This window comes from Haliaeetus albicilla, chromosome 10, assembly GCF_947461875.1.
Source record: "Haliaeetus albicilla chromosome 10, bHalAlb1.1, whole genome shotgun sequence".
Lineage (NCBI taxonomy): Eukaryota > Metazoa > Chordata > Aves > Accipitriformes > Accipitridae > Haliaeetus > Haliaeetus albicilla.
The window spans coordinates 4,791,247-4,806,289 of NC_091492.1; the positions used below are offsets into that span (position 1 = coordinate 4,791,247).

The 15,043-nt window shown below is 37.8% G+C and overlaps 1 protein-coding gene across 4 annotated transcripts in view; it reads right to left on the bottom strand.

Annotated features, from left to right (window-relative positions):
• CDH13 (cadherin 13) overlaps positions 1-15,043 on the bottom strand; it is a 540,036-nt gene that overhangs the window by 317,917 nt on the left and 207,076 nt on the right. The window lies entirely within an intron of this gene.

The following is a 15,043-nucleotide window of genomic DNA, read 5'->3' on the forward strand; positions in this document are numbered from 1 at the left end:
TTGAAAATATCCATCGGTAAAACATTCCCTACGAAAACCTATTTCCATACCAATATTTCAATCTTTTTTAGCCAAAAGAAGGCATTCCTTCTGAGTAGAGAAATCTAAGTATGGTTTATTGATCAGATTTATCTACACCTTTGACTCCTCCATAGATCTTAATGCATTTATGAGATATGAGTTGCCTTCTAAAGAGCCATGTTGACTATTCACTTCATGATCATCCAAAAGTGTATCTACTCCAGTGACTGTTACGGCTTGGCTTTGACTGATTCACCTGGTGTGGGATTCAGTGGGCTGTAGTTCCTAATGCTTTTCAAGGCTTCCTAGGGTCGCTTTTAAAAAGGATGGGCAGTATATGACACCCACATTCCACTGCAAGTGAAGCCAATGCTTGTGAGTAGTTACACACCACAGTTAGGAGTTCAGCAGTTCCCTGTTTGAGCTGTCTTCAAACTTGGTCTTTGCTATTTTATAATATTCGTTCTTCTGGTTTGCTCTGCACCCATTTCTTTTAACACTTCAGTTTGAGATGCTCCTTCAGACTCCTGTCCCCTTCCTTCATTGAGAACACCTGCAGTCCCTTGCAGGGAACACGGTAGTTTCCGAAATACTTGAAAAACTTTTACTGGTGGTTTATAGTTTACTCTTCCATTTCGACAAGACTTTCACTTTTTAAGGGAGACTGGGGATTTCTGAACCTCCAATGGAAGTAAAACTGTTTATGTTAACTGTTTGTCAGCTATTTGCTTGTCACACAGATTTACGAAACCCAAAATCTCCTGACAGTAAATTCATGACTGAAACCAATGGCAGATCCTGCTACTAAATTATTTGCAATGAGATAATTTCCCTAGCTCTTCAACACAATAATTCCTTACTTTGAAAGCTACTGTATAAGGGTCCGCATGGTTCATTACACAAGCAGCAGGGAGTCCCTCCTTGAGAAAATGAAGGACAAAAAATGGCAACCTAGCTCTTGTCCTTGATTTAAAAAGCTGATGGGAAAATTTCAGTGTAATTCTAAAAAATTAATTAACTCTGACAGTCTAATAAGAATTTTAGAAAATTGTTCTTTTGAAAAGCACGTGAAGAAAAAATTATTTTTTGTTCTTACCTGGGCTGTAAGTAAAAAATATGGCACTAGAATGCATTGTACCTGTCTTCATCTGCTATAAATTATATACATATAGGTGTACACATAAGTTATGACCAGTGAACACGTGCTTAATTTGTTCCCAGAATTAAAAGGCTGTTCAGGATGGGAAAGTTTTCAACATAATGCAATGTGATCGAAGCTTATTTTCTTGTAAACAAGAAAAAGAACTGGAGGTTACATTCAGCAGCTAGCATGTTCAGAGCTCATAGCAGGTGACTGTAAACTACATCTGTACCTGTTTACCTGAAGAGTTTGAAATCACCAATCTTTGTGGAATCTTGGGGAAAAAAAAATACAATCAATTTTCTACTACTTAAAGAACATCCTTCATCAGTCATCCCCTAAGGAACACAACATGCCTGGTTTTTTTAAGATTTCTCATTAACAGATGATTACACTTTTTTCCAAAGCATTATTGACTGTATCATGATTATGTTGTTTGGGTTTTTTTTTTAAAGAGATAATTTATTAAATAATAGTTACTTTAAGATTCGTACAAGAAAATAAATTAATAAAATTCAGTAATGGTACTATATGACTTTTAAAAAAAATAATCTATGTATAATAGATTCTATTAATACAAATTAATTTTTGTGTTCCAGTGACCCTTAACAAATTCAGATTAGAAAGCCCAACAGCACAGCAATAATAGATGAAGTTCATTTATTATGTTTTCCTATTTACACAATTTCAGCATGCTCTGTATTGTTCATTAATTTTTATTGGTGATAAAATTCATATAGATCCTTATAGTTTTTCCCTTACATAATTAGCAAGTTCCCCATTGCAGACATTGTACTTTGAATACGCCTGATTTAACCATTATTCCAACCTTACAAGGTACAATAACTAATTCAGTAACATTTAAGGGCTTGTTTGTCAAGTAGGAAAGAATCTGTTGAGGAAAGGCTGTTATGCTAAACACCTGCTTCTTTAGTCTGGTCTCCTAAAAAAATAAATAGCATTTAAGTGATTATGCTGTCTGATCCATTTTAAGCCTATTGGCTAGTTTAAACCAAATTTGACAAAAAAAAAATCCAATATACAAAATTCACCTACTAACACCTGCAGAGACAGAAAGGTTGGAAGTTTCCATTTTGCACATGTGTATTCATTGCCCAGTCAGGCTAGCCATAGCTCCAGGATGTGCTCCCTCTTAGCCCACTTTGAAATGCCGGAAAGTAGTAAATAAACCTAGTGGTGCTGAAGGCACTGTGGAATGATTTAGGGTCATTGTGCTTGAGGTGTTATCACAGATAAGAGGACCTGGGTTTGTTGCAGGAAATTAATATTTGTAGGAAACTAGCCTTCATCACTTCAATTGCTCATGAAAATACTTGCAATATTTTGTAAATCAGGTTTAAACACAAATTTCTCTTAAATTAATACAGCCCCTGAATTCAAGTTGTAGCCACACTCAGCTACATCCACATTTCCTGGTTTGTTTGGGGGATTTTTGCAATTAATCTGATATATAACCTGATATAAGTATAACCTGATATATACATGATCAGCTTAGTTCGTGCTTCCTTCAAGCACCCTTTTTTCTCCCTACAGTCTCCCAAGATGGTTGGCCTGATCAAAAGTCCTTTCCCACTTTAATGGGAGAATTTCTGTTAGCTTCAATATGCTTAAGGTCAGACATCGCTGTACAATAATACAGTGAAATGCTTTAATATGTGCTTAACAAACAGACGGCCACTCCATGGAAGTGCTGAGCGATCAGGACAAGCTTATAAAGACTGTTATATCTCAGCTTAAACTGCAACTCAAGCTAAATGAAAATGCTAAAATAATGTGTGGGCAAAAATGTGCAAATACGTTAACAATCATTTCAATTCTTAGATAGCATTTGTATAAATATTTATTCCATATTATTCACCTGTTCTTCAGAAATATGAGACAAATAGTAACATGGCAGGAAAATAAGATACGGAAGAACAACAGTGCAACTGATACTTGTTGACATAAGAGCAAATGAAATTGGGAGACTTTCCAATAGAAGCAATATGTACTCACAGCAGCATCTTACAGATTAAAATGGGAGAAAAAGCACATACAAAGTCAATAGCATCAACCAAGAAGAGAATACATGAAAGTCTGGGTATGTGTGTACAAGCCTGTACTCATTTATTGTTATGCATCTCTGAGTATGTATATACATACAGTATGGAGGGCATGATTCCTGTATTTAAATTCCAAATATATAAATTCCAATAATTAGCATGACTTCAAACAGCCTCAGAAAATTTAAATATGATGGCCAAACCAAAAAAATCAATGCTTTTGCTAATTTAATTACAGAACATTGGAAAGCAAGTTAATCCAAAAGTCCAGTTGTCCGAATTTTGATTTGCCTTTGCTTAAGCAATGTTTCAATGGCAGAAAATGATTTTTCTCTTTTTGAGTGATTTGAAAGAAAATAGAGTGGTCAAACTAGAATGTTCTTTTAAAAAGATAAGCAAAAGGAAATTGGAGATTTCTGTAATTGAAAATTTCAGTTCAACAAGGGATCATTGACTACAATGAAATAATTCCTATTTTTATATATTTGACACTGAAAGAAAAATAAGTCAATAGAGTAGAGCAACACTTACTTCAAAATGATATATTAACTATGATAAAAGACATCAGGTTGTCTTTAAATAAGGTAAGGCAAGAAGATATCCTCATTATACACTTAAAGGTGTGAAGATACCCAAGTAATTTCATCAAGCAGATGAGGCCCTCTACAGACAGATAGGAGCAGCCTCAGGTTCACAGGCCCTGGTCCTTACAGAAGACTTCAACAACCCCAGTATCTGCTGAAAGGACAAAACAGCAGGACATAAGCTATCCAGGAGGTTCCTGGAGTGCATTGATGAGATCTTCCTCCTCCAAGTGATAGAGGAGCCAGTGAGGAAGAGGTGCTCTGCTGGATCTCAAAGTTGCCAACATGAGGGACTTGTTGGCAATGTGAAGGTCAAAGACAGCCTTGGCTGCAGTGACCATGAGATGGAGGAGTTCAAGATCCTGACTGGAGGGAGGAAAGTAAAAAGCAAATTCACTCCACCCTAGACTTAAACAGAGAAGACTTTTGCCGCTTTAAAGATATCCTTGAGTCCTATGGGAAGAGAGGCCTGAGAAAGCTGGTTAATATTCAAGGATCACCCCCTCCAAGCTCAAGAGCACTCCATCCCAACGAACAGGAAGTCGGAAAAAAATGCCAGCAGGCCCACATGGATGAACAAGGAGCTCCTGGCCAAACTCAAACACAAAAAGGAAGCATATAGAGGGTGTAAGTAAGGATAGGTAACCTGGGAGGGCTACAGAGACATTGTCCAAACATCCAGGGATGAAGGAAGGGAAAGCTAAAGCCCAAATGAAATTGAATCTGGCTAGGGATCTCAAAGACAAGAAGAAGGGACTCCATAAGGACACAGATGACAAAAAGACTAGAGAAAATGTGGACCCATTGCTGAATGAGTTGGGGGACTAGGTTACACAGGACACGGAAAAGACCGAGGTACTGAATGCCGCCTTTGCCTCAGCCTTTACTAGCAAGACTGGCTTTCAGGAATCCCAGAGACCAAAGGGAAAAATCTAGAGCAAGGAAGATGTACCCTTAGTGGAAGAGAATCAGGTCAAGGAATACTTAAGTAAACTGGACATACATAAGTCCATGGGCCCTGATGGGGTGCACCCACAAGTGTTGCGGGAGCTGGTAGATGTCACTGCAAGGCCACATTTGATAATCTTTGGTGGATCATGGCAAACAGGAGAAGTGTCCAAAGAGTGGAGGAAAGCAAATGTCACTAATATCTTCAAGAAGGGCAAGGAGGAGGACCCAGGGAACTACAGGCCAGACAGCCTCACCTCAATCCCTGGGAAGATTATGGAGCAGCTAATCTTGGAAACCAGTTTCAGGCACATTAATGACAAGAAAATCATCAGGAGTAGTCAGCATGGATTCACCAAAGTCATACTTGACCAACTTGATAAACTTCCACGATTAAATGACTCGTCTGGTAGATGAGAAGAAAGCAGTGGATACTGTCTACCTGGACTTCAGTAAGGCCTTTGACGCTGTGTCCCATAAGACCCTCATAGGGAAGCTCCTGATGTATGGACTGGATGAACAGACAGTGAAGTGGATTGAAAACTGGCTGAACAGTTGGACCCAAAGGTTGGTGATCAGTGGCACAAAATCTAGTAGGAGGCCAGTAACTATCATTGTACCCCATGGGCCAATACTAGGTCCACTCTTGTTTAACATCATCATTAATGATCTGGATGATGAGGCAGAGTGTACTTCCAGCAAGTTTACTGATGACACAAAACTGGGAGGAGTGGCTGATACATCAGAGGATCATACTGCCAGAGAGACCTCAACAGGCTGGAGAAATGGGCTCCGTGGAACCTCATGAAGTTCACCAAGGGGAACTACAAAGTCCTGCACCTGGGGAGGAACAACCCCCTGCACCAATATATGCTGGAGGCCACCCAGCTGGAAAGGTCCTTTGAAGAAAAGGACCAGGGGGTCCTGGTGGACACCAAGTTGAATATGAGCCAGCAATGTGTCCTTGCTGCAAAGGCAGCTAATGGGTATCCTGGGCTGCATTAGGCAAAGTATTGCCAGCAGGTCAAGGGAGACAATCTTTTCCCTCTACTCAGCTCTGGTGAGGCCACACCTGGAGTACTGTGTCCAGTTCTGGGCTCTTCAGTGCAAGAGAGGCATGGACATTTGGTAGACCAATGAAGGACCACGAGATGCTTAAGGGACTGGAGCATCTCTTCTATGAAGAAAGGCTAAGAGAGTTGGGATTGTTTAGCCTGGAGCCACACTCAGGGTGGATCTCATGAATGCATATAAATACCCAAAGGAAGGGAGCAAAGCTCACTGAATCAGGCTGTTTTCAGTGGTGCCCAGTGATGGGACAAGAGGCAACGGACACAAACTGAAATACCAAAGGTTCCATCTGAATATCAGGAAATCCTTTTTTAGTGTGACTGTGACTAAGCACTGGAACAGGTTGCCCAGAGAGGTTGTGGAGTCTCCCACCTTGGAGATACTGAAAAGCCATCTGGACACAGTCCTGGGCAACTGGCTCTAGGTGGCCCTGCTTGAACAGTGGGCTTGGACAAGATGACACCCAAAAATCCCTGCCAACCTCAACCATTATGTGATTCTGCCCTGTAGGCTACAAATGACTTAATCCACTTCTGAATTTGACAAACAGGGTTGCAAACTACGTGGTAAAGGTGATTAACCAGAAATGTTAAAAAAAGAAAGTTTCTTTTAAAGGGTAGCTGGGAAAGAGCAACAGATGTTTTGGAAAGGACAAGGAAAAATTTTTATTGCATTAAAACATAGCTGCCATTAGAGATATTAATATCATACTCCCTCACCTACCTTATTGATCTGCTACTATACATCGCTCTAAAATGCAAGAGAAAAAATTTCAAAAGAAGAATCATCCATGTATGATAAAAACCAAGAGCAAAACACAAGAAGGTTAAAATTAGTTCATAATCATTGAAGACATCCAGCAGTTAGTCAGAAGAAAGAAAATTACTGTTCCCTGAGTGACAGCTATTTACTCCACCTTACAGATGAGCCATATATACACATACCATTTTTCCTTCTGGAAATACTCTGCCAACCATCTTTTCTTAATACCACTTTAACAAGCCAGAGCTACTAATATCAAATTTGTCACCAGTCCAGTCTGCAAAATGCCTTTAATAAAGTCTTTCAGTAATGGAAGTACCAAGGTTGACAGTATGACAGTATTTATTTGGTAAATTGGCAGGGATAAGTTATTTTTCTTCCTAAAGTGTCATTCATTTGGGTATTGCTTTATATTACACTACACACTTGTTAACAACTGACTTTGCATAATAGGAAACCAAATGAATAATTTGGAATGAACCAGGAAAGTGCTTGGGTGGAGAAGGTATAGTATTCAGATAACAAACAGATCATATTCAAAGCAGTATGAATCAATTCATAACTATCAAATAAATATCTTAATTGATTTAAAGGAAGCTCTACGGTCCTCTTCTCTCCACTGACTTCTGTATTCTGCAGATCTCATCTTCTTACTAGTAACATATTAACACAGCACACTGCTTAGTAATGCTGAATAATTCTGTTGCATTTGTCATCCTACTTAAAATAAAGTGTTACTGTAAGTAGATTTGTAGGAAGAAATTTTACAAATCAAAGGTACCAAGCAAACAGAAATCCTGGATCCAAATATCCTGTTTTACCAATCTGAGATTGCAGAATTAGGCCCTACATCTTGCTAGGGTTAAAATTTGGACCTGCTAAGAATGCAAAGATCAAGGTTTTGCTCAAAAATATATATTCAATAAGAAAACAGGTTTTTCAAGCTGGCAGGATTGAGTGGTTATTTCAAACAACTGAATTAAACCAAGACAGAGAAAAGCCACAGTGGATAATAAAAAACTTTCCATTAGTCAATTCAGGATATAGAATCATCTTGGAAGATTGTAAAGATGAAAGTTAACAAAAAATCAGTATGGTTTCATGAAAACCACAGAGAACCAAGTTACGGAATGGCAATTTAATCACTATTATTCTGCATCACTAGAAGGGGCTTTCTGGCTGCTGCTGTTGATGGCAGTCTCCATTCATAGTATGTTCAGTAAGACCAGGTACAGAATCACACTCCACATGATTCTTAAAACATGAGCCTGGGGGTTTATTTGGGTCAAGGAAGCTGGAACAGGCCTGGAGTTTTGGGGAGATTCTTTGCGTTTGTTTTTGCAAAGATGACTATATTAACCATTTAAGAAAAAAAAATTATGGAAGGGCATCTAACATCAGGCATCGTTAGATGAAATAGCTTTTGGATCTAAAAATAATCCAAAAGTTTTCCTTAAACTTGAGTCTAAAATTCAATTAGTGTGTCAATGAAAAATTAGTTGCCAGGGTTTTATTTCATCTTAGTTACTTTTCATCAGTAATTTACTGGCAGGGACAGACTTTTTTTACCTCTACCTTCATCTGCAACACAGTTTAAGATATCAACTTCCAAGATCAAAGTTAACACAAACAATGTGACAGTTAAACTGTAGTATATCTTGCTGAACAGCTTCAGAGCATAAAATCTCTTCTGTTTGGTGCTCTTCATAAGGTCATTAGCATGATTTATTATGAAGCAGGAAATTAGGTACTGGATATTTCAATATTGGGCAGAAACTTTAATTTCATCGTTGCCATAGAACTACTTTATCTCCAACAAACTTGTAACCATAGTAACTAGATTAGAAAGTATTCGTCAAATGTTTAAAAATTCTTTTATTCTTACTAACGACACCAAACACTGAAAAAATGGTAAATTCTTTTTATTTTCCAGTTTTCCAAGGCATCTGCTGCTCAAGTATGATTCTTCTGAAAGATCTTAAGTAAACAGGAGTATTTTAACAAGGCTTTCCATTAAAATTCTGTTAGCTTAAAGAGAACAAATGTATCCTGTTGGAATTGTTTATGTGACTATCAGTATTTTTTACAAAAGGCAAGTTTGAGGAGAGACCTCTCAGAAAAAGAGATAAATGTGAAGTGCTGTTTTCACTTAATGGTTTGTTAGGACATCAAATACATATCCTTTAATGAAAATTAATATGCTTTAGTTTAATAATTCATGTACTTGCATTGAAAGGCCTTTAATTTAATGGAGTGCTGTTCATTTCATTACATTCTTTGCTGAAGTAGGTTGGTATTTTTCCATGAAGGTCAAAAGTGTGCCATCCCTTCATGCAAGCCATGAATTTGATCAGATGTTAAACTCTGACATCTCCAACAGTCCGTTCAGGTCCAACTCGGCAGGGTATTACACATTTTCAAGAACACTAGAATAGCAGGAAACCTCTAGGTGTCTGTTCTTACACAATCAGAAGCAGCTGTATCATGCAGCTGTGATCGTATATTTATCAAACTTTGTATTCCCTCCTCAGTACTTCTGTGGAAATTAATTCCTCTTCTCTGGGGACTAGAAACTTTTCTTCTAAGCTTACGCCAAAATTTATATCCATTAGTTATTACACCAGTGTATTCCTTTCGCTTAAATCATTACACTCACTCTGGATTTACAGAAAACACTTACTGTGCTAGGCTGAACAAATGGAGCTCATATATATTTCTGCCCAATCTTACTGTACTAGTACCATAACTTGATTTTTCTCTAATCCCAATCTTTTTTCTTGCTGGATTAGAAAGAGCTTTATTTATTAAGACTGCCTTTATTGCCCAAGTGCTATTAATCAATAAGACTCCTTCCCCCCCACAACCCTTTTCTGTACATCTTTCTACCACACTTTGTTTGCTGCTTGTTTACATATCCTCATCTGTGGATGTGTCTTTTCCGGCATAGAATGATAGACACATACTTCAGCAGAGTGCTGTCCTTATATGCCATCAGATTTTGATGCAAGAAACCAGAATTCCTTGTACCTGAGTAATTCCACCTACTCTCTGAAAAAGGTCCTCACCCTGCAATGCTTCCCAGGAGCCAATCATTCCAACACCTCCCTGATGACACCACTTTTTCAGCTGTCACTGAAATATTCTTGCCCTCTGGACAAGTCAGGATTCTTGCTGATGACCACCTCCTTTTTTCTGAGCATGCTCTTTGGAACAGCATGATTGTTACATTCAATGTGGTGATAATTTGAAAACAACCAAATGGACATTAAAAAATAATTTTAAAAAATCCAGTGGATTTTTCCTGTAGACCTCAGACCCACTTCTAGTTTCATAATAAGAAACACATTCTCTTGCTTCTGCATCATTTTCAGTAACTGACATGAAGATTCAGACCTTTACCAGCTGAGAAGTTAGTAAGGAGTCACACAGATCTCTCTCATGGTGTTGGAAAGGCTTTTAGGTATAGCTCCTCTGTTCTGCGCATCATTCTGTTCTCTGTTAGCGCACACCATTATCTTCCACACTTGGACACCCATCCTAGCTAGGTCCTTTTCCTCCTCCACTTCTCTTTAGACTCTCTCTTCCCACCCCCTCATCTTCTGCCTAATTTTCCAGTAGAACAAAGGCACTTCTTAATTCAGCTTTTATTTCACTGTTGTTCTTGTTCCTCTGTTGTCTTTCACATATCCTCCTCTAATGTACAATCCTTCTCTCTAGGTTCTCTTCACAGGTTGGTGGATCACAATCATTTCTCTTGACACTTCTGTCACCTTTTCAAAATTTTGCCTGAAGTTTGGCATTTTTTTCCAGCTGCATCTTTAGTACTTAATGCTTCTCTTCTGTGAAGCATATAATTTATCATATATAAATAGCCTCAATCAGATAGCCACTCAAAAATAATAAGCTTCCAGCAGCTTTTCCATCCAGTTATCTTCAGTTTCTTCCCCTCTTCAGGTTTTTTTCTATTGCTGCATTAACAGACAAGCTGTGTTTTCTCTTTGCCTTAAATTCACAGCTCAGAGGAGGAAAAAATCCACCTCCTCCTTAAAGATTTCTACCCTGTTTGCTAGCCTGCACCACTTTTACTCCTGAGCTTTTGTTTAGGTCAGTCCTGCCATCTAATTGTCATTTGGCAGCTAACTGTCCATCAGCCCAGATCAGAGGCAGGGAGTATATATACAGTATCTGATGCAAAATATCTGAACAAACACCCCCTCCTTCCAACAGGACAAAACAGCCAAGTAACAAAGAAAAAATTCTCTTACCAGCAAAAAATAAAGTTTTGCTTTTTCCTCATTCAGTAGCTTCCTACAAAGTCTCCTGTGTACCTCTCTGTCTTCTGGCCTTCACTGAGCATAAAAAGTCCTGCCAATTTTTACCAGGCCAGATCTTATGTGTCAACAATTAAAATATTCATTCTTACAAAGGACAATTCTTTTAAATTAAATACTAGAATCATGGATTCATCATATGTCCATCAATAAAATCTGTATCAAAACCTTTCACAGCCAATATTAAAATACTCTAATTTTGCAGATGTCCTTCTCTCCTAATGCCTGGAAGAAGAGCTGGAACTTGTTGGCCATCTCTACAATTTCCTTCCTGCACTTTGAGGTCTGCATCACTGTAAGGATTAAACTTCAAAAAGTACCATCATGCAGTTGTTCACCACAGTTAAGGTGTGTCTGGAGATTGTCATCAAATAGGTGCATAGAACCACCACTCTTAAATTAGTCTTAGCAAATGTTTCCATAGTGTAGTGGTGAATAACCTATCACCATAATTACAAGATAATCCTGCATCCCACTGTTTTGTACTTCATTTGACTTGATGTGGACAAATAAACCAGAAAAGTAACATATGGAGAGAGACTAAAAATTGAATATCATATCCCTGTGCTATATCAGCAAGAGCTAAACAAAACACATCAATAACAGTCAACAGTTGTAGCCTGGGCCATCTGGTCACAAAGGCCCATATTACCAAGATTGTATTAAAATATTTTAATCTCAATATTTTCCCTCAGGAATGAAGGATAATATGCAAAAGCTTAAATTCTGCTATAAGGTGAGATTCCTCTACCTACAAGCACAGCACATCTATGATAGTTATTTAATTAAGAGATACCCTAATGAAGGGTGTGCAAATGGCAAGGCAATAACCTAATTCCTAAGTGGGCATGCTGGAAAGCCAGTAAAAGCACAGAGAACAGCCTCTACACATGTATTTCCTTGTTAGGCTAAATACTAATTTGAATTTTTGTAATTAATTAAAACAAACCATTTTTTCACTTGTCCAGTGCAATTTCTCCTTCCTGATTTGTATTACCAAACTTTAATGAAGTCCCCTAAAATCCCCACGGTTTTTTTGTTTATGCTATTGTTTCCTAATTGTGAAATAAAACCTAAGTAATTGTTCTCCTCTGCTCTCCTATTTTTGCACATCTGCCCTGCTCCCAGCTAAGCACTAATAAACAGTTCAACTGTTGGTGGCTGCTGCAATCACTTCTAAACAACCTTGTCCATTTCCAGGCAACATAGAACGGGCTGGAAAGCAAGAGGCAGTCAGGACAGATGAATAAACTACACCAGTAATTTGCTAGAGCAGGTGAAAGAAAGGGAAAATAACACACTCAAGGTGCAACTGGAAACCTAACTTTTATGTGGACATCCAAACCAGACCACATGAAGGTATCAAACAGAACTAGTCATGTCTGAAGTTATCGCTATCCTGTATTTCACTCAGTCAGGGAAGCTTCACATTCCTGATGAGCAGAAAATGTAACATTGCAGTAACAAAGATGAAAGCAAAACAAAAGTTGGAATTATTTTTCACACTGGAAAACGTGTGGTTATTCACACACACACATTATTGTATTGGAAATCCTTGTTCCTAATTTATTTTATTGCTATGTCTGAATAAAATCTAAACTGCCCCGCAGTTCAATCTCACAGAGATTTTACTGGGAATGCCCATTACAGAGGAGCTCAGAAGGACACCGCTCACAGTGTTGGGCAGACAGGGCGAGTCCTTGCAAGCCTCCACAGCATGAGAAACTCTGCTGTTCCCATCACAGCAAACCTACACGAGTCCTCAGCCCTGACTGCCGGCAGTTACATGACAGAAGTTTGATCCAGAATCTGCTTTCCTTTCTTCTTCTGTCTCATTTTTAAGATTCTATTATAACATGCAAATTATCCATTCTCTGTATGTTTTCTCTCTTCCCCAAAACACTTTAGAAACCACTAAATAACCAGCTAAGTACATCTGCAATGTCCCTTCACAATGATTACAACAGACCAGAGATGGCAAAATTTAAGTTCAAGAGAAATTCATCCACATTAGAAGTTGTAACTCATCAGTCCATGCAGTGTCCTCTTGAGGCTTCTGAAGATAAGCCCCAAAATATTGTGGAAAAGAAAATAAATGTGTTTCTTGTGCCTCACAGAAGTGGGCAACTAAATAAAATTTTGCAAAATTATGAAGCTACGTACAGCTCACAATAAACATCTAAAGTTAAATGAGACAGATGATCAACAACAACTACAGTTTGTGCAGGATCTGAAACAAGTACATGAATTGGGTGTCTAAGGCTCTCTAGATTAGTACAGACTATTCTATTTCTGAAGACTTCATGGACTATCTTATGAAGATCTGTGACATGTCAAAAAGACCTTAAAAGAACTGCTTTTATTTTCAGCATTGACTCCTACTGATTTTTTTTAGTTAGGGAACAATAGACTCTCTTCCATACCGTCAGTATGTCTAAGGCTTCAAACCTTTTTATTTATGCTTTGTTAAGCATTCAGTTGCAAATTACTGCAGTTGACCTAGAATATTTCATTCCATTATTTTAAATGCCTCTAAAATTTTTGTCTCACTTGACACATACACACTCTACGTTACTACTTGCAATACACTATAGCCAAAACACTCATGTCTAGATACCTAAATTAGAAATATACTGAAAAAAGATTATATTTAAAGACTTCTAAAACTGATGACAGCTCAAAGTATTTCAAGATGCTGATCATTTGCCGTTCCTATAATTTAAACATTAGTTAAAGATAGGTATCTTAGAGCCTTTGAAAAACAGATCACCGGATGTTTTCGCACTCCTGTGTTTGTACATCATCTAATGCACTTGTGATCCCTGACTAGCATTTCAGGAACAATAACAAATCAAGATGACAAAATGCTAGGAAAATGTACAAATAGGACCCAATTCACCTCACTCTGCTTAAGGAGCCTCAGTTACCAGGACTGGCATTCTAAACTTCCAATAAAAATTCTTAATGAAAGCACTTCTAGAGTGCAACTCAGACTACCTCAGATCCAAAAATTCAGTGTTCACAAGCAGTAGGGGTGGAATGGGGCAGGGAGAAATAAATCAATAACAAAAAAAAGAAAGGCTATAGATCTGCATATAAATAACCTTTTTAATTCTCTGACTGCTTTAAAAATGGCACAACAGAAGTCTTAAAAATTAACTATCACTAACATATTAACCAACAATATTTACTTCAGTTATTGATCGTTAATTCTCAGACACTGAAATGTGAAGGAAAAATCAGAAATGTCTTTAGAAAGTTTAGGACACATTAAAAAATATTTCAGAAAGATAGAAAAACTTACATAACTTTATAAGATCAGTACAAATTATTGATAGGGAAAGGGGAGAAAATTAAATCTTCATAGATTATTCTTTTTACTGATAGGAAAACAAACTTTCCTAATTATTAAAGTAACCGATTAGGTGCCAGCTGGCTAAATGACACATCAATTGTAGAGTAAAATTCTGCCCTCGGGCTGCGCATTTAGGTCCAGCGATCATATCTGTGGGAATTAGGAATAGTCTCCGCAGCTGGGTAGGCCATCACGCCATTAACACACCTACTAAAGTCAGAGAAATGCATAGGAGTCCCTGTTTCAAAACTGCCAACATGCAAAATATATTCATGTATTTACAACTTCTGATGCCTAAAAGGTCATTTGAACGATTATTGATATTTTAGTTTTAATGATTTTGTATATACAAGCTGTATATCTGAAGTTCTGGAAAAGTGGCTCTTAGAACTCTTGTCTATCTGGTTGCCTGCAGACACAAGAAAAACTTTCCACTTCTTTGTCAGACCTTTGCAAATAACAAAAAAATAAAACTGAAAACATCTGCAAGGACTTAATTCGTCTTTGGACACAAGAAATTAATTAAGGAATGAACAAAAGACATTTTTACATGTAATACCTTATGAATTCCTTCTAGGTCTTGAGAATAGAAACAATATAAGCCACACTATGTAGGAGGATATTCATCATCACATTCCTGGCCTAGATTTCAGCCCTAGTCTAACACACAGATACACACGTAGGCAGCAACCTCTACTGAAGGTAGCAGATAGATGAAAACATACGTTGCCGATTAATGCTTTTTACCAGAATGTATGCTGTTAAAG